This window comes from Mixophyes fleayi, chromosome 2 (genome assembly GCF_038048845.1).
Source record: "Mixophyes fleayi isolate aMixFle1 chromosome 2, aMixFle1.hap1, whole genome shotgun sequence".
NCBI classification, from domain to species: Eukaryota; Metazoa; Chordata; class Amphibia; order Anura; family Limnodynastidae; genus Mixophyes; species Mixophyes fleayi.
The window spans coordinates 182,806,506-182,833,678 of NC_134403.1; the positions used below are offsets into that span (position 1 = coordinate 182,806,506).

At 41.2% G+C, this 27,173-nt stretch overlaps 1 protein-coding gene and 1 long non-coding RNA gene across 2 annotated transcripts in view; one reads left to right on the forward strand and one right to left on the reverse strand.

Annotated features, from left to right (window-relative positions):
• Nucleotides 1-16,239: 16,239 nt before the first annotated feature.
• The window catches only part of RPH3AL (rabphilin 3A like (without C2 domains)), a 260,901-nt gene continuing 249,967 nt past the window's right edge, over nucleotides 16,240-27,173 (forward strand). Inside the window, exon 1 of the mRNA XM_075195060.1 lies at nucleotides 16,240-16,430. The gene's annotated coding sequence lies outside the window, so the exon portion shown is untranslated. The remainder of the gene's footprint in view (nucleotides 16,431-27,173) is intronic.
• The window catches only part of LOC142138409 (uncharacterized), a 49,685-nt gene continuing 44,094 nt past the window's right edge, over nucleotides 21,583-27,173 (reverse strand). Inside the window, exon 3 of the long non-coding RNA XR_012688028.1 lies at nucleotides 21,583-21,704. This is a non-coding gene — a long non-coding RNA (uncharacterized LOC142138409). The remainder of the gene's footprint in view (nucleotides 21,705-27,173) is intronic.

Below are 27,173 nucleotides of genomic sequence, written 5' to 3' on the forward strand. Positions count from 1 at the left end.
AAAAAAAAACAGATTCCATTTTGTTTTGTGGAACTACAAGTCCCAGCCATGCCAGGGTGCCCTAAACAGTCTGGGCATGCTGATGCATGTATAACTACAAGCACCAGCATACCCATGGCAGCCAGGGCATGCTGGCACTTTGAGAACCATAAGTGCCAAGGCCAACATGCCCTGACACCCATTCTCTACAGTATAGTAGAGAACTAGAGATAGTAGAAAAGTTAATTTGGGTACCGTCCATAAAGATATTGTGCTGAAAGCAATGGGAATTTTTCAGTTTATTAACAATACTCCAGGTGGTAAATGTATCAAGGTCCGATATTTTTTTCCAGCGGCAAATCGTGGGCGATAACCCGCAATTTTAGTCCCCAAGCCGCCAGATGTATTAAATTGTGATTTTTACTCTGATCTTAAAAATCGTTGGTCATCTCTGGTGAGTTGCTGAGATGTCAAACTCTCCCGTGTTTAGCTAACTCTCCCGCGATTCCGAACTGCGAGATTAGTAAACACATCACTGTTACACTGCCCTGTCTATACAGCCGGAGGTCCGGCGGCTGGCAAAAGTTTAAAAATAGATAAATGTTTAAAAAAACAAAACAAAAAAACAAACAAACCTGGGTACCCCCCACCCGACCACTATTAACCCTATCTCTATTCGATATATCAGCTTCAATGTCCCGCCAACATTTTAAACTAGGCGTACCAAAAGTGAAATTTGAAGGTTCAATTTTTCAGGAAGGAAATGGGGCAGGTGATATTATTCCAGTCATTGTATGAGTTTTGAGATGAGGAGAGCAATGAGATGTTCTCAGTTTACCAGAAAAGGTGGTGTCAAGTAAGTTTTACTTTAGAGGACAGATGAGAAAACAGGGAGGTCCTGGAGTTGGGAAATACCACCAGCAGAAACAGACAGATAGACAAAATACTTAAGAGTGGGATTTGTAGGAGCGAATATTTCCTTGACAGGGAGATGGTCCTAGAATATATTACTAAGGAAACATGAATAGATAATTGATAGAGTGAAGGGGTGAATTAAGGAGTGTAGGTGAAATGTGAGCACCAAAAGGAGATCTGGGAATGAGCAAATAAAGTTTAAAGATAGAAATAGATGAAAAAAAAAAAAAAGGAGCAGGTAGGCCATTATATGAAGCATGTAAGAGAGAATGGTGGTTCTTGAGACATGTAGCCTTGTTCACACTGGGCCTAATATGGAGTTAGGAGCAAAGAAAAAGAGCAACGCTGCACCTGGACAAACCATGTTACAATGCAAGGAGTACAAATAGGGGGGAATTCAAATCCCCCCGAAGTACTGCCGCATGCTAAAAATATTACCGTTATTACGGTAATATTAGCTGGCGTTAAAACTACTGATAACGTTAATTACGCGCACTATTACCGTAATAGCGGTAATAATGCACAGGCCGCTTTACTTTTAACAGTAACGCTTCCAATTGAATTCCCCCTATTGACTTTTTACTCGCAAGGGAAATACTGGCTGTTTTTCCATATAGCACACAAATACTTGATAACTTTTTTTTTACACTGAAATTAAAGTTTATCTATGACTTGCCGTATTCCAACTATAAATCCGTCCCTACCTTTTTAAAATTTACCTTCCCCTCTAATATAACATGGTTTTGCCCAGGTGCAAAAAATTCTTCTATTCTGTGCTTCTAACTCCATGTCTAAATTTACATTACAATCATAAAGCATAGTGTGCAAAAAGTAACAGTATTCAGGGATAAAAGTGGAATCAGTCAGAAACTACCAGAGCAAAATAAAGATGAATAAAAACAAAAATATAATAAAAATGACAAGAAATACTGAGCATGTGGGAGCCACCACGGTAGTGCTGGTAAAGAAAATAAAGTATTAAAAAGTAATAGGCAGATCATTAAAGCATGTTCTAGTCTTGCATCAGACAGTGTCCTGGAAACAGTGTTGGACTCACTGTTTAAGCAGGTTTGACAAGGTAACGAACCACACCTGAAAGAAGCCTCAATACTCTTTTCCTTCGTCATGGAGGCCTCTACTCAATCAATGCAGAAGATATGATATAGTTTTTCCCAGAATAATAATATCGCAGGAGGCAGCCTTTGTGTCACAGCAATAGGGTTTCTGGGATCCATCTTGGGACCCCAGGGACTAGCTGTGGCAGTAGTGTAGTGGAAACTGGGGGGCTGGATAAACGTCTTGCTCATAGAGCTTGCTTGCAGGTGCAAAGAAGGTAAATCCACATGAGGAATAACTACCAAGGTATTTATTTCAGCAGCAGATGAAGTTGAATTCACAGGAATGGTTAAAGGTTTGCAGTTCATGTAATAGCTACAGTAGAAGTTGAACTCACTGAGAGAAGTCCATAACAAAGCAGCTGGTTGAGGTTGAATTCACTTAGAGGTAATGGTGTAGATCTGTACACAGTGGGAGAATAGAAGCAGTAATTCGGATGAAGCTGAGTACACCTGAAGGGTAGATCTCTGTATTCAGCAGGTAGTTTAGAGCAACAAAACAACAGCAACTGTAGATCTGAAAACATGAACTAGGAAGTGTTGCACTGGTAACTTGCTGAGTGTAGGAGGGGACTCTTCTAATTTTCAGAGGAAGCCAATTGGGAACTGGGATCAGGTGTTCAGACTCAGCAGAAAGCTTAGCAAATGTCTCATCCAAGATGGCAGCCTCCAGTGCTGCAGACAGAAGTCACGCTTGTCCCAGGATAACATGCTGCATACGACCAGGAGGAAGATATACGGTAATATGGTACCGCCGAGTGGTGTAAACAGGGCTAAGACCCTGATTCGTGATACTTTGGACATACATCTGGAGAACACTTTTCTTGGCAGTCGCAGAGGCAGCCAACTTCCTACAACCTCTAGAGACCATCAAATCTTTGGGCAATATGCCAAAGACGGTCCATTCTGCTGTTAAAGGCATATAGTTCACCAAGTGATCGTTAGTAAATCTACAGATACTAGTCCAGAAATGTTTAATTAGGGGGCAGTCCCACAAACAATGGGTAATATCCGCCATAGATGAACCGCATTTTGGGTATGTATGGTCTGATGTTAGGCCTATTTTGAAATGACGGGGCGGGGACAAATATGCTCTATGATAAACATTTAAGAGCCATCTCTGACTGACAGTGTTCATGAGATAAAAAAAATCTGTAGTGTCATAAAAACATTTCCTACTCAGTGACTAGTAAATAAAAATTGGCGATACCTACACTGAAAACAAATATGTACTATACTCATCCCTCTATTAAAATGGTAACTCTTCCCTCTGCTCTCTCCTTGCAACCTCACATGCAGTCATTGACCAAGTACAGCCACTTTCCTTAACAAATGTCTGTAAAAAAAAATAAAAAAATACTCCTCTTCTGTCAAATGATGTCACTATACCTTAGTACTCTTTTGTAGACTGTCAACAAACTGTCTCCATTATGGTGCATTATGAATGCCACTGAAAGACTTATTCACATCACCAACCACACAGCCTCAGTTGCCACCTTCTACTAAACTTGGTACTGGCTCCCTCTACACATAAGGTTAAAATTCATAATGAGATTCTGAATCTAAAGTCATACACAATTGCACTCAATCCTACAAATGCAACCTCGTCTAAATGTACTCCCAATCACTCACTTCACTCATCACAAGACCTGTTGCTAACCACCTTTCATTACCTCCTCCCACGCACATCTCTAGGATTTTTTCTAGAGTGGCTCCTCTTCTCTAGAATGTCGTCCAATGCTTAATTACTAGGGATGTGCACCGGCGACTTTTGAGGTCTCGTGTTTTGTGTTTTGGATCCGGATTTTCGTTATTTTTGAGGTTCGGATTTGTCTCGCAAAACACTTGACGAAAGGTCTCGGTTCGGATTTAAGGTTTTGGATTCGGATTTTTTTTGAAAAAAACATAAAAAGTTTAAAAATCAAGTTTTTGGGCTTATTTTCACTCCTAGGCTATTATTAACCTCAATAACATTCAATAACAAGCATTTCCACTAATTTACAGTGTATTCTGAACACCTCACAATATAGTTATTAGTCCAAAACGTTGCAACAAGGTATCTTTCTGGACTGCGTAGAGGAGTGGGTCACCACAATATATATTAAAAACCCTGAACTTTTATGATTCGCACCAATAAATGTACCTGGACTGCGTAGAGGAGTGGGTCACCACAATATATATTAAAAACCCTGAACTTTTATGAATCGCACCAATAAATGTACCTGGACTGCGTAGAGGAGTGGGTCACCACAATATATATTAAAAACCCTGAACTTTTATGATTCGCACCAATAAATGTACCTGGACTGCCTAGAGGAGTGGGTCACCACAATATATATTAAAAACCCTGAACTTTTATGATTCGCACCAATAAATGTACCTGGACTGCGTAGAGGAGTGGGTCACCACAATATATATTAAAAACCCTGAACTTTTATGATTCGCACCAATAAATGTACCTGGACTGCGTAGAGGAGTGGGTCACCACAATATATTAAAAACCCTGAACTTTTATGATTCGCACCAATAATTGTACCTGGACTGCGTAGAGGAGTGGGTCACCACAATATATATTAAAAACCCTGAACTTTTATGAATCGCACCAATAAATGTACCTGGACTGCGTAGAGGAGTGGGTCACCACAATATATATTAAAAACCCTGAACTTTTATGATTCGCACCAATAAATGTACCTGGACTGCGTAGAGGAGTGGGTCACCACAATATATTAAAAACACAGAACTTTTATGAATCGCACCAATAAATGTACCTGGACTGCGTAGAGGAGTGGGTCACCACAATATATATTAAAAACCCTGAACTTTTATGATTCGCACCAATAAATGTACCTGGACTGCGTAGAGGAGTGGGTCACCACAATATCTTAAAAACCCAGAACTTTTATGAATCGCACCAATAAATGTACCTGGACTGCGTAGAGGAGTGGGTCACCACAATATATTAAAAACCCTGAACTTTTATGATTCGCACCAATAATTGTACCTGGACTGCGTAGAGGAGTGGGTCACCACAATATATATTAAAAACCCTGAACTTTTATGAATCGCACCAATAAATGTACCTGGACTGCGTAGAGGAGTGGGTCACCACAATATATATTAAAAACCCTGAACTTTTATGATTCGCACCAATAAATGTACCTGGACTGCGTAGAGGAGTGGGTCACCACAATATCTTAAAAACCCTGAACTTTTATGAATCGCACCAATAAATGTACCGGGACTGCGTAGAGGAGTGGGTCACCACAATATCTTAAAAACCCTGAACTTTTATGAATCGCACCAATAAATGTACCTGGACTGCGTAGAGGAGTGGGTCACCACAATATCTTAAAAACCCTGAACTTTTATGAATCGCACCAATAAATGTACCTGGACTGCGTAGAGGAGTGGGCACTGGGCACCACAATAAAATATATAAAAAACCTTCAACAGATCTGCATTACACTACACATACGGCTGCTCCTCCATCCTCTCCATCATATACATGTTGGAGTTTTAGCGTGTGACAACCTCTTGTTTTTGATAATGTCAGTGCATTTTGAATATTTTTCAATTTGCCCCACACCACTGAATGTACTTTATCTATGATACGCATCTATCTATCTTGACTGCGTAGTGTGGTGGCCCCGGTACACAATTTGGTACCGAGGCCACAATATAATTAAAAAACCCTCCACGTGTCAGAATTCCACCAAACAAGTATCTGGACTGCATAGTGGGGTGGCCCCGGTACCCAATTTGATACCGGGGCCACAATACCTCCTCCAAACATGGTACAGACAATTCGTCATTGAGATCCCAGACAGACAGGGTCAAAGTGTTATTGTTTGACTTTGTAAACCCAAAAAACTGTCCCTGTTGCACATAGTCGTGCAATGAAGACTGACTTTTTCATTTAAAGGCACGATCTTTCAAGTGTAGTGTTTGTAAGTCTAAGTCATATTATACTTTTGGTAAAATTGGTTTATTTTGTTCCTCTTTATGGTAATTAGTAATAGAATTAAAGTATGAAATAGAATTAAAGTATGAAATAGAATTAAAGTATTAAATAGAATTAAAGTATGAAATAGAATTAAAGTATGAAATAGAGTGGTATATAGAGTTGTAGTGTGGTATAGATAGAGTGGTCCACACAATATAATAATAATAAAACCCTCCACGTGTCAGAATTCCACCAAACAAGTATCTGGACTGCATAGTGGGGTGGCCCCGGTACCCAATTTGATACCGGGGCCACAATACCTCCTCCAAACATGGTACAGACAATTCGTCATTGAGATCCCAGACAGACAGGGTCAAAGTGTTATTGTTTGACTTTGTAAACCCAAAAAACTGTCCCTGTTGCACATAGTCGTGCAATGAAGACTGACTTTTTCATTTAAAGGCACGATCTTTCAAGTGTAGTGTTTGTAAGTCTAAGTCATATTATACTTTTGGTAAAATTGGTTTATTTTGTTCCTCTTTATGGTAATTAGTAATAGAATTAAAGTATGAAATAGAATTAAAGTATGAAATAGAATTAAAGTATTAAATAGAATTAAAGTATGAAATAGAATTAAAGTATGAAATAGAGTGGTATATAGAGTTGTAGTGTGGTATAGATAGAGTGGTCCACACAATATAATAATAATAAAACCCTTAACTGGTCTGAATTCCACCAAACAAGTATCTGGACTGCGTAGTGTGGTGGCCCCGGTACACAATTTGGTACCGAGGCCACAATATAATTAAGAAATTGGGCATCAACTGTCACCGTTGTTTAATATCTGATACACCTAAATATGGACTGCACAGTGGAGTGGCCCCGGTAGTAAATTTGGTGCCGGGGCCACAATACCTCCTCCAACTTCCAAGTGTAGTGTTTATAAAGACAGACAGCGTCGAAGTGTTATTAGTTGACTTTCTTAACCCTAAAATTGTCCCTGTTGCAAATATTCGTGCAATGGACAGTTACTTTTTTATTGAAAGACTCAAGCTTTCAAGTGTAGTGTTTATAAAATATAAACAACAATACAGTAGTTTTAGAGCACGTCAATACCTCTTGTTTTAAATTATGACACGGCATTTTAGTTTTGGTTTAATTTCTTGTATTTTTTTAAATTTGGTTTTACTTTTTGAACATGGCAAACGACTGTTGATTGGTCATATAATGCAAAAAAAAAAAGGTCCAAGATGGAATTGTCCTTGGGCCCTCACACCCACCCTTATGTTGTTGAAATAGGACATGCACACTTTAACAAACCAATCATTTCAGCGACAGGGCCTACCAAACAACTTTGGCTGAAATGATTGGTTTGTTTGGGCCCCCACACCAAAAAAGCTATTCATCTCTCCCTGTACAGACTAAACAGGCTCTACTGAGGCAAGATGTCGTCCTCATCCTCAACCTCTGATTCCTCTCCCCCTACAGTGTGTACTTCCTCCTCATCACACATTATCAATTCGTCCCCGCTGGACTCCACAACCACAGGTCCCTCTGTAGTATCTGGAGGGCAGTGCTGTACTTCATTGAGGAATTGATTATTCATTTTTATAAACATCATTTTTTCAACGTTGTGAGGAAGCAACCTCCTTCGCCGCTCACTGACCAGGTTCCCCGCTGCACTAAAAACTCTTTCCGAGTACACACTGGAGGGGGGACAACTCAGGTAAAATAGAGCCAGTTTGTACAGGGGCTTCCAAACTGCCTTTTTTTCCTGCCAGTAACAATATGGACTGTCTGACATGTCTACTTGGATGGTGTCAGCAAAGTAATCATCCACAATTTTTTCTATTGTGACAGCATCCAATGCAGCGAGAGTAGACATGTCTGCAAAGGTTGGCAGGTCCTTCAGTCCGGACCAGATGTTATCAGCATCCCCGCCAGTGCCTCTTTTGGGAAAACTGAGCTTTTTCCTCGCAGCCATAGATGTGGAAGAAAATGAGGGTGGAGCTGTTGGCATGTCACGGTCCTCTTCAGAGGACAATCTCCTGACCAGCAGGTCTTTGCACCGCTGTAGACTTGTGTCCGCCGGAAACAGAGACACAACATACGCTTTAAACCGAGGATCGAGCACGGTGGCCAGAATGTATTCCTCTGACTTTAAAAGAGTGACCACCCTCGGATCCTGGCAAAGCGTACGAAGGGCTATATCCACAAGAGCTACATGCTTGGTGTAATCGCAATGGCTTACCAGCTCCTCCCTCACTTTCTCCAGCTGCTTCTGCAACAGCCTGATCAGGGGAATGACCTGACTCAAGCTGGCAGTGTCGGAACTGACTTCTCGTGTGGCAAGTTCAAATGGCTGCAGAACCTTGCACAACACGGAAATCAGTCTCCACTGCGCTTGACTGAGGCGCATCCCCACTCCTTTGCCTATGTCGTAGGTGGCTGTGTAGGCCTGAATGGCCTTTTGCTGCTCCTCCATCCTCTGCAGCATATAGAGGGTGGAGTTCCAGCGCGTCACAACCTCTTGTTTGAGGTGATGGCAGGGCAGGTTCATGCTTTTTTGATGTGCCTCTAGTCTGCGGTAGGCACTGGCTGAATGCCGAAAGTGTTCAGCAATTTTGCGCGCCACCGCAAGCATCTCCTGCACACCCCTGTCACTCTTGAGGTAATGCTGCACCACCAAATTAATGGTGTGGGCAAAACATGGGACGTGCTGGAAATTGCCCATATTTAATGCCCGCACAATGTTACTGGCATTGTCTGACACCACAAATCCCCATGAGAGTCTAAGTGGGGTAAGCCACTGGGAGATAATTTCCCTCAGTTTCTCTAATATGTTGTCAGCGTTGTGCCTCTTATTAAAGCCTGTAATGCACAATGTTGCCTGCCTTTGCATGAGCAGCCATTTTGTAGATGCTGCTACTGATGCAGCTGTTGCTGTTGCTGCGGAAGGGGATGCATCTACCCAGTGGGCTGTCACAGTCATATAGTCCTTCGTTTGCCCAGAACCACTTGTCCACATGTCCGTGGTTAAGTGGACAGTGGGTACAACCGCATTTTTTAGAGCACTGAGGACACTTGATCGTACTTCTCTGTACATTTTTGGTATCGCCTGCCTAGTGAAGTGGAATCTCGACGGGATTTGGTACCGGGGACACAATACCTCCATCAACCCTCTAAATCCCACTCCACTGATGGCAGACACCGGGCGCACGTCTAACACCAACATTGCAGTTACAGCCGCAGTTATACGCTTTGCAATAGGGTGACTACTATCGTATTTTGTGGTCATGGCAAACGACTGTTGGACGGTCAATTGTTTTGTGAAAGACTTAGCGGTCTTACGACTTCCCCTCTGGGAAGATGACCGACTAACAGCAGCAACAGCAGCAGTGGCAGTAGTAGGCGTACCGCTGCAGGATTCCTCGGATGAATCCCGTATTGAGGAGGACTCAGTCTGGCTGCTGACTTGGGCTGCAGGACTGAATCTGATGGAGATTGTGGAGGAAGTTGACGAGGAGGGTGTTGCTGGTGTGTATCCAACTGGACCACGGGATTTAGGTGTCCCTGTACCGATGAGGGTCCTAGCCCCAGTTCCTGAACTAACCACTGAACTATGAAGGTTATTCAGGTGACGTATAAGGGAGGATGTTCCTAGGTGGGCAAGATCCTTACCCCTGCTTATTTGAGCTTTACATAAGCTACATATGGCCATACATTGGTTGTCTGGATTTGGATAAAAATAACTCCAGACCGAAGAGGTGCATTTTTTGGTCTTCTGACCAGGCATGACGATGGGCTTTTTCATCCCATGGACATCAGCTGTTTCCCCCCCTGGTGCCTCATTTACAATAACCACATCACCATCCTCATCATCAAGTTCCTCCACAGCGCCAGCTACATCATCAATAGCCTCCTCCCGAGCCACCTCTTCCCGTACAGTGATGGGAAGGTCAGGCTTGACAACCATCAACATCCTTGGACTCGCCTTGTGGATTTGTGATAATTTCTCTTTAGAAGGCAGAGTTGTTTGCTGTTTTGTTGCTGACAGCATAACTCTCTTCAATTTTTTGTAGGGGGGGGGAGGAGGAGGAGGGCTAAGATCCGTGGGTGAAGCTGAACCACTAGTCATGAACACGGGCCAGGGCCTAAGCCGTTCCTTGCCACTCCGTGTCGTAAATGGCATATTGGCAACTTTACGTTTCTCCTCAGATGATTTAAAGTTTCTCTTTTTGCTACTTTTTCTTAACTTGGGCTTTTTGGATTTTACATGCCCGGTACTACGAGATTGGGCATCGGGCTTGGAAGACGACGTTGATGGCATTTCATCGTCTATGTCATGACTAGTGGCAGCAGCTTCAGCATTAGGAGGAAGTGGGTCTTGATCTTTCCCTACTTTATCCTCCAAATTTTTGGTCTCCATTATATGTAGCACAAGATACTGCAGAATGTGTGAACTTGGTAATATTGCAGTACCAATGGACTTATACTGGATTGGTTTTGCAAATTTGGTTATAATTATTATATATTTTTTTTTTTTTAAATTTTTTATTTTTTTTTACTTTTTTTTTATTTTTAAAAAACTTGGGAATAGTGGGGAAATAACTATGCCCTTAGAAGCACAGAGCACAGGACACAGCACCACTGGACTGAACAGGACACGGCACAGGACCCAGCAGCACTACGGAACTCAGCAGGACAGAGCACAGGACACAGCACCACTGGACTGATACTGCAGAATGTGTGAACTTGGTAATATTGCAGTACCAATGGACTTATACTGCTGGATTGGTTTTGCAAATTTGGTTATAATTATTATATATTTATTTTTTTTTTAAAATTTTTTATTTTTTTTTACTTTTTTTTTATTTTTTAAAAACTTGGGAATAATGGGGAAATAACTATGCCCTTAGAAGCACAGAGCACAGGACACAGCACCACTGGACTGAACAGGACACGGCACAGGACCCAGCAGCACTACGGAACTCAGCAGGACAGAGCACAGGACACAGCACCACTGGACTGAACAGGACACAGCACAGGACCCAGCAGCGCCACTGACCTCAGAAGGACAGAGCACAGCACACAGCACCACTGGACTGATACTGCAGAACACAGCACAGCACAGCACAGCACAGCACAGCACAGAACTAAACAGCACAGAACTAAACAGCACAGAGGACCACCTAACACACCCTCCCTCTACCCTGATCAATGCCCGAGTGAAGATGGCGGCGACTAGCGGGGAATTTATAGGATCCGAGTATCGCGAGATCCGACAACGGGATTATGAGTCAGAGCCTCAGTTTCACTTTTGAATTTGGCACCAATACCCGGATCTGTCTCGGATCCGACTCGGATCCGCAACGTTCGGGTGGGCTCGGATTTCATAAATCCGAGTGCGCTCATCCCTATTAATTACATTGTTCTGCAGCTTTCCAACCTTTATGCAGTCACTGACAATTCATCTTTTCATGGATGTTTACCTTGACTTCTCTTAGCTCACTAACCTCCTCACACTTTGCATTCATCACAATTTTAACAAGCTTATCCTAACCTTCTGTTTCACTTACTCCCTTTCCTCTCTTTGTAAGTGTTGAAGAACAGGGCCCCTATCATCCTTTTAGATTGGTTTAATTTACTATGTATTGTCTGTGTACCTTTAAAAAAAATGTTACAGTATATCCATATGAGCTAAAATTATGTGTATAATGGTAACATTAGTCACATTTGTAACATTATCTAAAAATATATACAGGTAGAGATAAGAAAAATTTTCAAAACTGTTAAGCAAACTATTTCCCTGTTCTGGATATGACCTCAAATGTTTGCATTTCAATTTGGCCTAAGTGTTCCCAGTCCTATCCTAACCACACAACAGAATTAACAGACCCTTGTCACCCTACTCCATTTATTCAGTGAATTGCAAGTTGCCAAATACAAATGCATAACTCGAAGACTGGATCACCAGATATGGGTTGTGAAAGAACTCTTGTTCTGCTGCAAAACTCAATACTCAAAGATTCTCCCACAATTTTACCCCTTTCTATTAACGGTAAATAAATACAATCATTCAAATATATATGTGTAAACCAAGACATAAATACACAAATTATTTTTACCTGGCAGTCACTAATAAATGCTTACTAAGGAAAGGGAATAATGTGGATATTGGGAAATAGTTTCTTGACAAGTGTCATGATTCTGGGGCACCCCATGACAATTTACCTGGGTCAATCGTCAAAGACTCCCTCAATGAATCAGTGGTTACCAAGCTATGTTTAATCTACCTCCAGTGCCGTGGAAACATTTTCTCACCTAGACAAGTATCCTGATAAAGAATACTTCAGTTTATTTACACAAAAACACCTACAGAGCAATAGCACTTTTAAACAAGGGTTAACTTAATCACACTACAGCAATTGCAACATAACACATACAAGTTCAATACCATTCCTAGCAGCCAACCCTGGGTTTTCTGCTATTCAGGCTAAATTCTTTGCTGCAGAGAACCCTCTACTGATGCTGCCAGTAAGGCAGTGGTCCAGTTTTACTGTCATCCCACTTTTTATGGGCACACACAAGTCCACAAGACCTCCAAGTATCCAGTCCTCGCAGTCCTACATTGTATCCTCTGATGTTTCAGTCCAGTAACCCCTCGCTAGTCCTGACATTCAGTTTCATGATCACAGAGTCTCTCTTCTGGTCTCTGGGCATGGCCTTTACTTTTATTCTGTCTCTGGCTCCCACGCCTGTGGCTTCTTTATCAGGGAGGGCGCTAACTCTGCTGGCTACCTGATTGGCGGCCCTTATCCCTGCTGGCGCTGACTTCACGAAGCTTGAAGGTAACAAACTTTATAATGGCTCCCAGCAAAGGCAGCCTAATTACTGATGATTAACTTAGCTCTGGTAAACTCCCTGAATTAACCCTTTCCAGTCTTTTAATGACATCTATAGCGCCATACTTAATAGTACTTCTTGTGTGTGGTAGCCCACCCTCTGCATGAATAGTTGCAATAGCTGGGGCTTAGTGCACCTATGGAGCAGACTGTGCTTGAATCAGTCTTGGCAGTTACCCACCTCTCCTTGAACTGGGGATTTGGAAGACAAAGGAAGCCTGACCAAAGTCTATCATTAACGAGTAACGGAGTGCATCTATGGTGGGGTAAAGTTAACCACTAGTTTTGTCACAAGAAGCATTAGTGGAATAATAGGCTTGGACACAACTTACTTTTTCTCAATATCTTGCACAATGGTTTTTTGTGTTCTGCTGAATCCTAAAATTAAATTACACAGCTTCTTCAGAAATACAAACGTCATAAACTTTCATTAAAATCCTGAGTATGTGACACATAGCCCTTAATCCCATGCACTGGTTATAAAAGCATATTCTCAGTGTAGTGTCCCGATTAATCCCCTGTATAGATGAGATTCAGCAGTGGCCCATTGCTACCCCTTCAATTACTGTCTGACGCTGCATTATCCTGGCTGCTGCAGGTGGAAATAACTAGCTGACAGGATGTGTGAGCAGAACTGCTGCTCACATGAAAGCTCAAGTGTGGGACACTATGCAGAGGCCCCAGTTACAGTTTTTACTTAGGATTTGTTTTTGATTTTTTTTTAACATTTTAAATGACATAATTTTACATATTTGATTGTGCAATTGAAATTAACAGGTTTATTAATGAAAAGTGTAAAGAAGTAAAAATGTACAAAAACCTATAGTAGATAATCATATACAGTATTTACTGTCATAATCTAGTTTGCACTAGATTAACGAAAGACACAAATTATTAAAAAGTTTTGCACTTTTTTAGTTGATTAACCCTTAAGAAAATGAATCTGAAAATGAAAACCAATGTTTCCAATGACCCTTACCCACTTGCAATGTCCCTCTTGTTTGGTCTCAATAGTATTGTGACTTTCTAAACACTGCCTTCTCCCTTCAGTACATTTGACGCAAATTAAGTGTATTGAAGATAGTGGCATGACCTCTAATGAACCCCCGAACACATGTGACGACCGTATGTCAAACACATTTCGGTTTGACTTACAGTTTTGAACGCAAATGAACCACTTATGGGCTCATAAGGGATTAGCGCTTTAGATATGACAATAATTGATATTCATTTGCTGAACCTATTAGATGACAGTTGCCATTCTGTACACATATAGTCATTATTGGCAGCATTTTGCTGCACATAAGGATGGACTACAGAGCTAATGGGACAAATACATGATTTCTTAAGGAACAGATACAAGTGTTAGATTATTGAATATTACAGATAAGTATGGCATTGCATAGGTTCTCATAGCGTACACTATAATGGCACAGTAATTATTGTCATGAGACACCACATGCTGTATACAGTCTAAGACATATGTTTTTCCATCATCCACATTAATTTTATTTGTTGGATTGTAAATGTCCTGAAACATCTACTATAGACATTGGTTTTAGCTTCTTACTGTTCTTTTCAGCTGTTTTTTTTGTATCAATGGGCACAGCTGTTTAGTGCAGAAAAGCTGTGTTGTATCCATGGACATTACAAATAAAGAAAAATGCTGCCTGGAGACATAAGTACATGCTGGAAAAGCACAGGAAGGAAGCCAGAAAGATAAAGCAAAGTATATAGTAAAAGTTGTAGAAGGGTGTGTCTCAGCAGATGGACTACCCATGGCACAATGTGATTTCAGGACAGAAACAAATCCATTCTTATTTTTATACTGTGATTCAATTACAACATTACCATGGTATACAGTACAAATAAAAATACTCAATGCACAGTAAAAATAGGTACATGGCAAAAAAACTCAGCAAAAGTACTTTTGGAAGTTAAAAGAGACTGCTTGGTCATATAACCTTTTCCTATAGAGCAATGTATTTTCTAGTTTACAAAATCTTATATTTACTTGTGCACTTAAAGATTCAGAACATGTTTCAGTAACTTCCCTGCCCTAAATTAGATTTTGATGTGTCACATACCAGAGTTGTAACACAAAATTGCGGTTTTATTTTTGCTATTGGCGATCTGGTCCTACAGAGCGGACACATATCTGCCTCTGCTCTTCTGAGTATGCATGTGGCTGGTGCATACACAGTAAAACCCCCTTTGGGTTTTCAGTTCTGGGCCGTAATTGTGGTTTCCTTCACCTCAGGACAGGGCCTTATTATCCATTAGGCTGACTAGGCTGCAACCTAGTGCCCAAGTCTTTTGCGGGGGCTTAACATTTTTGGGAATGCACAATGAGCAACATTGTGACAGGGAGAGGTATAAATGGAAATGAATTGTAAAATATGAGAATAGTTGTTCTAAGTAACTAAGTAAAAAGAAAACATGAAAAAAAAAATGTAGTAATGTTTTAATATTGACGTATTCCCCGGTAAAGGCTGAAGACAATGAGTCATTCTTGGGCAGATGCTTGAGGATAAGTGAGTAGCAGAGACAAGGATGGTGACAGGTGCATGCATGACAGCCCTCTCCTCGTCTGGACCCTGAGTGGGGCTCGTTTATGCTTTATGTTTTGTTATACAGCTCTGATTTTAATGAGATCTAAATGAGTGACAAATATTGCCGTGACCCTTTTAAAAGGCCAAGTGGAGCTCAGTTTGAAAAGTACTGGAACATAGACATTAATGGGGGAGGGTGAATTATATGATTTTTAAATTAAAGACAACTTCATCTTTACCTACTGCACATTAACCTGGTTTGGATGGTGAGGGGGGCGCTATAATAGCCTAGGGCAGCCTGAACCCTTAATCATGCCCGGCCTCTGGGTACCAGAGCTGTTGCACCCCCTGTGACAGCTATAGTTAAGCCCCTGTATTATACAGTTACATAACACTAACAGCACATAACCCTAAACAATTAACAATGTTAACATTTTTTGTAATACATTCCTATCACTTATTCATGACATTTTTGTTTGGTAATATTCAGGTACCAGGTACAGCTAAATACTGAATAATTTGTGACTCATTTTGTTATAACGTTCGAAGAATGTCCTTAGTTCCATGAGTTTTGACACAGTGTTTACATGCAAGTATGCTCTTTATAACAGCAATCCAGCTCTGAATACACACAAAACACTGTATGTTAAAGGTGTGTTACTATCAATAGGCCACATAACAGTCGTGCTTTAACCATTACTATGAACATTTTAGTTGACAAATGTACTTTCCATCCCTAGGGATGGCAAATTATGAGACACACGTGTAGTTCCCCACCTCTGACTCAGCCATCAAGCTGTCCTTGTGACGTGAACACAACTCCTGTGTGACTGCCTGTCCAGGTCTCCGCTTGTTTGCAGCTGTTCACTCGGCTGCTAATTGAAACATTTATTCAGGGCTTGAGTGATACTAGTTGTCGTGCGTTTACCTCCTGTTACAGATAGCAACTGATCTCTTTATACCTGTCTCTGAACTGGGAAAGAAATCAAGATTTAACCTGACAAGCACATCTGCTGCCGTAAGTTTCCTTTCACTGCTTCTGTCATTTATTTTTGTAGTACAGCTTTTGCTGTCCATTAAAAGGTTTAGTAGTGTTTAGTGATCGTATGGTTATTGTTTTTAGGACAGGTTTTAGTTCTTTGATTCTAATTGTCTTTGCTTGTGAGACTGAATTTGATTTTTATGTGTTTTTATTTCCCATTATTGCACGAATATTAACACTATGCAAAAGAGAAAAAGTTAATTCCCTATTCCCCATCCAGCAAATAGACACATAAATTTAATGTACCCTATTATCTGTTTGTGCTTGGAGTAGCAATCCCATGCAGTGTCCCATATGTAGAATGAAACGTAAATATAGATTGAAATAGGAATTTTACCATGTTTTATTATTTTGAATTACATTTTGTGCAAAGAAAATAACTGCTGAAAAATGTATTAATGGTTAGATACCTGTATTATAAGCAATGTTAAAGTTGGATTTGCTTGTATTGTAGCAGTATGAGCTTCTAGCACATCAGTTTCCATGCAGAGTAGTTAGTTTTAATGTTATTATTCACCTGCTGAGTCTCTTTACATTTCATTCATGATTTTGTAAAATACCAATGCTAATATATTGTCAGATGAAATTCTATAAAAATCAAACATGACGGCATTAAAAAGCAAACATTTAACTATTTATTTTTTATTCAATTGAAAATATACTTCACTATTTATCCTCATTGCATAATTTCAAACTGTGTTCTGAATTCTTGTGACTCATACAGCTTCTTATCATAACACACATGTATCCCAACTCACTGGTTTGGAATCATTCTTGTAGGGCATTACCTAACCAACCTATCTGTAACATGCATGTTGCTATGGATACAGTTGCACTTAGTTAGGAACAAAGCAAATAAAAAGGAGCAAATTTGCTCCCGGACAAACCACTGGCAATGCCAGAAGCAGTGTGAATGCATTTACAGTAGTTTGTTTGCATGTAGGGAAATACTGGCTCTGTTTGCAAGTATTACACAGATACTGGACAGATTTATTTTACGCTGCAATTAAAAGTTGAGCCTGGGCATACTGCTTCCAACTCTAAATCCGTCCACACATTTACGTTATCCCCCCCCCCCCCCCCTTTCAGTGCAACATGGTTTTTCCAAGGTACAAATGTGCCCATAATGGGCCTGCGGCATTAAGGCACGCATACTGAGCGCAGCATGCGTTTGTTTTAAACTGCACGTAACTCCGCTCTGCATAAGCCAAAGTCAACAAGGAAAGGATCTCAAATTATAAAGACATATTCAATATGTCATGAAAACGCTCTCTATGGGTATGAGTCATTAAGGACGTATATGCTGGTTTTGTCTGTATCATTTGCAAAAATCACGCTGGACATGCTCAGAATCAGACGGTACGCAGCAGAATGCTGTCACGTTCAAGTCCGCTTCGAGCGCAAACAACAGTTAGTACAGCCTACGATTGGGAATGGGGAGGGGAATAGGCGGATTCACGTAGGCAATATACAGTAAGGGCGTTCCTGTACATCCACGTCCAGCACACAGAAGTACTCTGGTTTTCTGCTGTATCTTTTGCTCCAACTGGAGGGCTAGTTTAAGTTTCAAATACCAGTATTGACGGCAGAGTATGTATGGAAAAACGTGTTTGCAGTCAGAAGCAAATGTAAAAAAAAATATTTTATGTACAGTAGACATTGAGAGCCTAATGATTGTTTTTATTTTTCAAATATCCATTCTATAATCATAAATGACTATACTATTGACAAGTAACATTAATTGTTTAATAATTATTATTTTGTATGCGTTCTTTTGAGATTTCATATTCCACATACATATTGTACGTATCCTGCAGTGACTGGTCTAGTACAGCAGAGTAAACCTACACCCGTAGTCATCACCAAACGTATTTTTAGATCCGTTCCTGGTTGACTTCGGTAGTGTGCAGAGACAATTTATGTGCGGTTTAAAACAAACGCACAATGTACTCAGTATGCGTGCCTTAATGACTGAAGCCTTGTATTTCAACTAGAGATGTATGAAAGCCCAGAACTTCTATTTGAAACGTTGTGCTTTGCTCAAACTTTGTGAACCGCATAATTTTTCTTGAATTGTGGTTTACTGCTAAAACAGCAATTTCCTCCAAATTCTGAGTTTGAAACAGTGAATTGCAATTCACCTCGCCTAATTTTAATTTCAGAAATATTATTATTTAATCTTATTATTTTAAGGTCATTACACCATGACCTTAAAATAATAAGGTGGTAGTTTGCGGCAAACTCAAGCTACAAATCACGGTGGCACGGTGGCTAAGTGGTTAGCACTTCTGCTTCACAGCGCTGGGGTCATGAGTTCAATTCCCGACCATGGCCTTAACTGTGTGGAGTTTGTATGTTCTCCCCGTGTTTGCGTGGGTTTCCTCCGGGTGCTCCGGTTTCCTCCCACACTCCAAAAAAAAACATAGTAGTAGGTTAATTGGCTGCCATCAAAATTGACCCTAGTCTCTCTCTCTCTCTCTCTCTCTCTCTCTGTCTGTCTGTCTGTGTATGTTAGAGAATTTAGACTGTAAGCTCAAATGGGGCAGGGACTGATGTGAATGAGTTCTCTGTACAGCGCTGCAGAATCAGTGGCGATATATAAATAAATAGTGATGATGATGAAATCACAAATGACTTTGATTGTGCACTAGAATGCCTATCACTCATGTTCTTTGGCAGACAACTAGGTGCACAGTCTTGTGCATTATTAAATTACCTCATATGTGTTCAAGTCAACAGTTCTCAGGAGAGTTTTGCTATGACAAAAAAAATTGTAGTTGCAATTGAATATTTTATGTTATCTGGTTTCTACTAATCGTACAATATTTCTGATTCATATCAATGTAATGTTACACGTATCATGGTAAAGTAAAATTTTTATGTACTGTGATACACTTGCTGTTCCTGTAATGTCCCACAATGCGGGGTATAATTTAGTGGTTAACCATTGTTGAATCATTGTTTTAGACCTCAGCATTACCATGTTTTTGGGGGATAACGGACTGCGCTTCTGGGTTACTGTTACATTGGAAGCCCAGTGCACACCTTCATACAATATGCAAGAACATGTGTAAATGTCACTTGTCAAACTTATTCTGCCAATATTCGCGCTGGCTATTAATCAAGTGGATGTACTGCAGGGCAATTCAGGTTTCGTCCATCATTTCCTTCCTATACGTTGTAAAACTGGACAGATCTTCATCCTTTAAAAATATTCTGCATCATTCCCAATAAAATTTGCTTTTGCTTGAGTTTTGTTGAGAGTTTGCAGAATTTTGTTAATTATCACTGACATTACGTTGCTGTAGAATAACTGCCACATTGTTTTCTCCAACATATTTCCTTTTCTTGCTGTATGAATAAATTAGGAGTTTGTGTAAGGGTTTCTTGGGAACACACAAGCACTGACTTCCTATATTTAACCTCTTGTGTGTAAGATAATGTTTTGTAAACCCAACAAGTCTTGCTGTCTTACTTTTTAAGCATTAGATCATGGAACACAACTTTGATATGCATACTGGTTGCACAATTAGTAGATACAGCTAACAAGATGTTTACTTATGTCAGTTTTTAGATTGATTCTTGAGTCAAGGATGTAATTTTCCATAGGCAAACCAACATTCACCAATGAAAAGGGAATTTTAAAGCAATGAGCTGAAGCTAAGGAAGTTCTGTGGATATTGATTTATCATGTGTGCCTTTGCTACCGGTAATCACACTGCTTACTGAATTGTAAAGCATGTTGTATTTTAAACATTATTAATATGATTATCGTTTATTTATAAAGCGTCACAAGACTTCCTCAGCACCGTAATCTTAACTTTTTTCCTCCAAATATATACAAATGTGCTATTAATTTATAGAACATGCATGTTTCTTAATGTAAACATTGCACAAAAGCATGTACAGCTACTTTGATACTGATTTTTAATAAGATATATTTTGCACCTTAAATACTTTAAATCTCAGTGTTGTTATGTATGTTTCCTATAATATATTTATGTTTAGACAATAGATTACTATGATAGATAAAGCACATTTCAACTATTGGCTATTATAACTTTTTATGTCAAAAAGAGAAATTCACCACAGGTACTGCAAACTGTAGCACCTTTTATTATTATTATTATTATTATTATTATTATTATTATTAATAATAATATTATTTATATAGCACTACCATATTATGCAACGCTTTACAGAGAATATTTAATCATTCCCATAAGTCAAGTAAAGTGATTTATTTCTACTTAATTTTTAGCAGGTGCTGGTTTTTTTTTTTGTTGTTTTTTTTTTAGAAATGTTCAATAATTGCTTGTTCTCTTCACAAATAAGGGATAATGGAAAAGTCTACTCTTGCATACAATGCTGCTAACAGAGCAGTTTATATATTTATCCAAGTCACTAAGGGTCATATATAAAAGTGCAAATGCTGCACGGTGGCGTAGTGGTTAGCACATCTGCCTTACAGCACTGGGGTCATGAGTTCAATTCCCGACCATGGCCTTATCTGTGAGGAGTTTGTATGTTCTCCCCGTATTTGCGTGGGTTTCCTCCGGGTGCTCTGGTTTCCTCCCACACTCCAAAAACATACTGGTAGATTAATTGGCTGCTAACAAATTGACCCTAGTCTGTGTGTCTGTCTGTCTCTGTCTGTGTGTGTGTGTTAGGGAATTTAGACTGTAAGCTCCAATGGGGCAGGGACTGATGTGACTGAGTTCTCTGTACAGCGCTGCGGAATTAGTGGCGCTATATAAATAAATGATGATGATGAAATGCTGTTATGTCATCCGCCTACTTTTATGCGGACGGGTTAGCACAAGGATTTGTGAGCTGATGGCAAGGTCTGAGGGGAGAAATTCTCACTGATTTGGGAGGATCCTGGGAAGTTTCTGTAGTGGAAAGCGAGATGTCGGTTTGCATAACAGGATTACTTAAATGAGCTGGTGGGAGTGGGGAATATACATAAGAGAAAAGCATACCTCCCAACATTTGGGAATCTGGCATCGGGACAGGGACGTACCTAGTGCTTTTGAAGTGCTAGGCTGCAATGTTAGCCATTTTGCTGGTAGGCGCCTAGCCCTTACCCGCTTACCTCACTGAAAAATGACTTGAATTCTCCGGCTGGTCAAAGGTAGCAGACTCCCAACTTCATAACTAGTCTTTTAATGAGACAAATTTTGCAGCTTCCGTTGCAATTTTGTAGAGAAAGTATATTTCTGGGAGCACTTCAAACAATGCAGTAAAAACCTTGAGATACACAAAACACATAAGTTACACATACAATAAATACAGTTGCAATGCTCCTCACTAACATGATTAATTTAAGACATAAATGAGGCTAATCCAAACAGCGAAGAGTTTTGTCACTTATGGAAGTTTTAGAATATCAATATTTATCAAGGGATAATTGAATCAGTCATAATAAAAGGCTGCTAAATTTTGATTCTGACAAATTGTAAACATCTCTACAGTATCTGGTATAATCGTCATTTGGGAATACTTTGTATCCATGAAAAATGACACTTTTCTATTTTTATTTAAAATATTTCTAATGTAATAGCAATTGTGTATTTATCATATGCTGGTCTTGTTTTGAACATACATTACAATATTGTTTTTGTTTTCTCTTAGAACATGAGTTGTGTAACTATTATGGTTATTTTTGAAAACCAATATTTGGAGAAGCAAATATCTAGAACATGGAAGGAGTAAAATATTTGTACTGCACTAAGTTTATACATTCTCTCAAGCATACAACTGAGCAATGTTTGCAGCTGATGAATTACTGTAATAGCAAGGTACAATTTGTGCTACTTTTTCTTTTCAACAATACAAGACTTTATAAAGTCAGAGTACTCGGGTCTGAGCAAAACAGATTTGCATACTTCAAAAAGCAGAAAATCAGCGGCCGTTAAGAAGTGTACAATTGAACTATATAAATTCATACTTACCAACTTTGAACAGTTGGTTTCCGGGAGCCTGTCATGGGAGGTGGGCGTGGCGGGGGCGGGGATCCAAAATGCGCGTCATTTTGGACCCGCCCCGTGACATCATGACGCAAAACGCGTCATTTGACAACGGGGGACGGGGCCAAACACCGCGATTCCCCGGTAATCGCAGCGTTTGGGAGCTAATTCTGCCCACTTCACTAGGAAGTGGGCACTTCCTAGTGAAGTGGGCAGAATTCTGGAGATTGCCACACTCACCCGGGAGTCCGGGAGACTCTCACAAAATGTGACAGTCTCCCGGACATTCCGGGAGAGTTGGCAAGTATGTATAAATTTGGAAACAGACAGTCTAAATAATATAAACAAAAACAAGGTTACAGGCAAAAATATCAAATATGTATATGAACAAGTAATAACATACAGTTGACGGTGGTAATGAAACAAGAGATTTTGGAGAAATGTTCTGGACTCTGTTGCTAAAGATTCCATAGTTAGGCAATGTCCAAAAGGTGGACAGTAATCCAGCTGCGGTAAAATCCAGGGAACAGAAGATAAACCAGAGTAGGGTGTTTACCCCTGAATGGAAGCTTCTGTGGACTGCTAAATTGGGAATACCTCTAAATATGCACAATCCACACACCCTCAAGATTGTTAACATGTCTGAAAACCTGTTTTGTTTTGTTCTTTTTTTTATTTTTCTTTAGTGTTCCACATTCTTGATGCAGTGCCTTTATCCAACTATGTTTGGCTAGCACTGACCATCTTGAGGAACAAAAATGTGCTCCACTTGGAATGTGTAACGGACTTACCTGATCCCCGCCGTTCCGTCCAGAAGCCGCACTTCCGCATCCAGGAACACGTGACCGCACCCGGAGGCGGTCACATGACCTCAACCTAGAGGCGGGGATTTTGAATCCCTGTCAGGATAAAAACCTCACCCTGACACTCGCTGAGTGTCAGAGCAACACTTACCTGTTCCTGGCTCCTGCTCTTCGTGGATTTCTGTGTCTTCCAGTCTCCAGTGTCTTCCTGTGTGCTGATCTCTGCCTGCTTGACTTCCCTGGCTCTCCTATCCCTGTGTACCGACCCGGCTTGCTGACCATTCTTCTGTTCTTGTGACCCGTGTACCGAACCTGGCCTGTTGACTCCGAGTTGCTTTCTGATTCTGCCTGACTCCATTCCTGTGTACCGAACCGGCTTGCCTGACTCCGCTACCTCCGCTCCACTCCGCTGTACTACATCTTGGGGCGAACCTGAGGACCGTGACCTGCGAATCCTGGAAGCAAAGCCCACCCCGCCTTGCGGCAGTTCTTGGTGAACACCGGGGAGATCGTTAGATTAGTAGTAGAAGTATCCAGAATCTGTTACAGTTTGCTCTGACCATGGATGCCGCAGCTAAAGATCTGTTGGAGCATTTAGTGGGGAGGATGGATAAGCAAGAAGCTAACCAAGAGCAACTTTTAAAATTCCTCAATAATCTATCTACTCGGTTGGATGTTGTCCAGAACACCCTAGTGGCTAGTGGACCACCCGGGCCGGCAGTGGCTCCTGTACCTCAGGCCGCAGCAGCAGCTTCTTCCTCACAGTTACGGTTACCTAACCCACCCAAGTTCGATGGGGACCCCAAGTATTGCAGAGGATTTTTAAATCAATGCTCCATACAATTCGAGCTATTACCAGGGAACTTCCCTTCCGAAAAAACGAAAGGGGCCTATTTGATTTCTTTATTGTCCGGTCAAGCCTTAGCATGGGCTTCCCCCTTATGGGAGAGGGATGACCTCATTCTACATAACTTCAGCGTCTTTTTGTCCACTTTCGAGAAAATATTTGATGAGCCAGGAAGGGTGTCCAATGCCGCTTCCGGCTAATTACGTCTCCGCCAGGGAAACCAGTCTGTGGGACAGTATGCGGTCCACTTCAGAACTATGGCCTCTGAACTTCGCTGGAACGATGAGTCCCTAGTAGCTACGTTCTGGCATGGCCTTTCAGACCGGATCAAAGATGAGCTGGTATCTCAGGAACTCCCTACGTCTTTGGATGATATTATCTCTCTCTGTGTCAAAGTTGATTTGCGTTTCAAGGAACGTAATTCCGAGAAGGAACAGTCTCGGCGTAGTATGACTCACTTGGCCCCCAACTTCCAAACCCCTGTTCTTCCTCCTGAAGAGCCCATGCAACTGGGGAGGACCCGCCTGTCAGCCGAAGAAAGGGAGAGGAGATTTCGGAACAAGTTGTGTTTATATTGTGGAGAGAGCAGCCATCTTCTGAGTTCTTGTTCTAAACGCTCGGGAAACGACAGGGCCTAACGAGTTCAGGAGCTGTATCATTGGGCCTCTTCTCTCAGTGTCAGTCAGTTCCCAGTAGTAATGATTGCCTGTCTTTTCCCATTTCCCTTCAGTTAGGACAAAAGACTTTCCCGCAGTCGGCTCTTCTTGATTCCGGAGCCGCAGGAAATTTCATCTCTGCCGCAGTAGTTAAACAATTTGCTATTCCCACACAAGCTTTGGAACAACCCATCTCTCTGATGGCCATTGATGGGGGAAGAATTTCTGAGGGGTCCATTCTGGTATGCACCACTCCCCGCCTGCTTCAGACGTTCCCAAGAATTTCCTGTGACTTTTTTGCCTGAACCATACCAAACCCTCTCTGATGTTTTTTGTCAACAAGAAGCCACTAGACTTCCTCCTCACAGAATCTGGGATTGTGGCATTGATCTGATACCTGGTAAACCCATTCCCAGGGGCCGTGTTTACCCCCTTTTCCTCCCGGAGTCTAAGGCTATGGAGGAGTACGTCCAAGAAAATCTAAAAAGGGGCTTCATCCGCAAGTCTGCCTCCCCAGCTGGGGCTGGCTTCTTCTTCATAAAAAAGAAAGATGGGGGCCTCCGCCCTTGCATTGATTACAGAGGCCTGAATGCCATTACTGTTAAAAATCGGTATCCTCTGCCACTAATTTCCGAATTGTTTGACCGGATTAAGGGTGCCACTATCTTTTCTAAACTTGATCTCAGAGGAGCGTATAACCTCATACGCATTAAGGAGGGGGGTGAATGGAAAACGGCGGTCAATACCCGAGACGTCCACTTTGAATACCTGGTCATGCCCTTTGGGTTATGCAATGCCCTGGCCATCTTTCAGGGCTTTATGAAAGAGATTTTTCAAGACCTCTTGTATCAATCCGTAGTCATCTACTTGGACGACATTCTCATCTTTTCTTAAGATATAGTATCTCATCGCAGTCATGTACTGGAGGTTCTCTCCCGTATCCGGGAAAATCATTTATTTTGTAAATTAGAAAAATGCACCTTCGAGCAAAAACAAATTCCCTTCCTGGGATATATTATTTCTGGCACCGGTCGACAGATGGATCCCACAAAATTGAAAGCCATACTTGACTGGCCCCAACCATCGGGTCTTAAGGCCACCCAACGCTTCCTAGGATTCTCCAACTATTATCGTCAATTTATCAAAGGATACTCTTCTCTCGTGGCTCCCATCACGGCATTGACCCTTAAATCTGCTGACGCTAGTATTTGGTGCACTGAGGCTATCCAAGCCTTTAGATTATCTGGGGGGTATTCAATTGTTTCTTTTAACGCGCTAAAACAAAAAAAAAACGAGCGCTCTAAAAATATTACCATTAATACGGTAATTACGCGCTAAATTTCATCTCGCAGCTCCCTGAGCAGCGAGCTGAAAGCTGGCAGCGAGTAAGTACCGTATTAACTGTTTACGCGCGCAAAATTACCGTATAATATGAAGTTTTTTTTGAGCGCTCGTTTTTTTTTGTTTTAGCGCGTTAAAAGAAACAATTGAATACCCCCCTTTAAAGTCTCTTTTTTCATCTGCACCCATTCTTCAACAGCCGGATTGTTCACGTCCATTTGTCCTGGAGGTAGATGCCTCTTCCGTTGGCACTGGAGCCGTACTGTCACAGCGAAGCCCTTCTGGAAAACTTCATCCCTGCGGATTCTTTTCCCGTCGCTTGTTACCTACTGAGAGGAATTATGGGATTGGCGACAATGAGCTCCTGGCCATCAAGCTGGCTCTCTCCGAATGGAGACATCTACTAGAAGGGGCGCAACTTCCTATCACCATATATACCGACCATAAGAATCTGCTTTACTTACGCACTGCTCGATGTCTAAACCCTCGGCGAGCAAAGTGGTCCTTATTCTTCTCACGCTTTGATTTCAACATCACTTTTCACTCTGGATCCAAGAATACGAAGGCAGACGCCTTATCTCGCTCTTTTGATCCAGCCGACATGGAATCCTTGGAAGACAATAAATTCATTGTAGATCCCTGTCAAGTATTGGCAACTACACACCTGAACAAGGGTTGTCCTCCGGGCAAAACATTCATCTTGCCACGTCTGCGCACCCGGCTCCTTAACTGGGCTCATCACTCTCTCTTTTCTGGGCATGCCGGCATCCGCAAGACCTGGGACTTGTTGTCCCGAAGTTACTGGTGGCCTTCTTTGCTGGACGATGTGAAGAGATTTGTTTTGGCTTGTTCCAAATGTGCTCAACACAAGACCTCTAGGAAGAAGCCTTATGGATGGTTGCTCCCATTACCCATTCCTGATTACCCGTGGTCACAGATCTCCATGGATTTTATCACGGATCTTCCTCCTTCCAAATCCTGTACTGTGGTGCTAGTGGTCATGGATCACTTCTCTAAAACAGCTCACTTTATTGCTCTTAAAGGCCTTCTTTCTTCCTCCTCCTTAGCCGATATTTTCATTAAAGAAATATTTCGCCTCCATG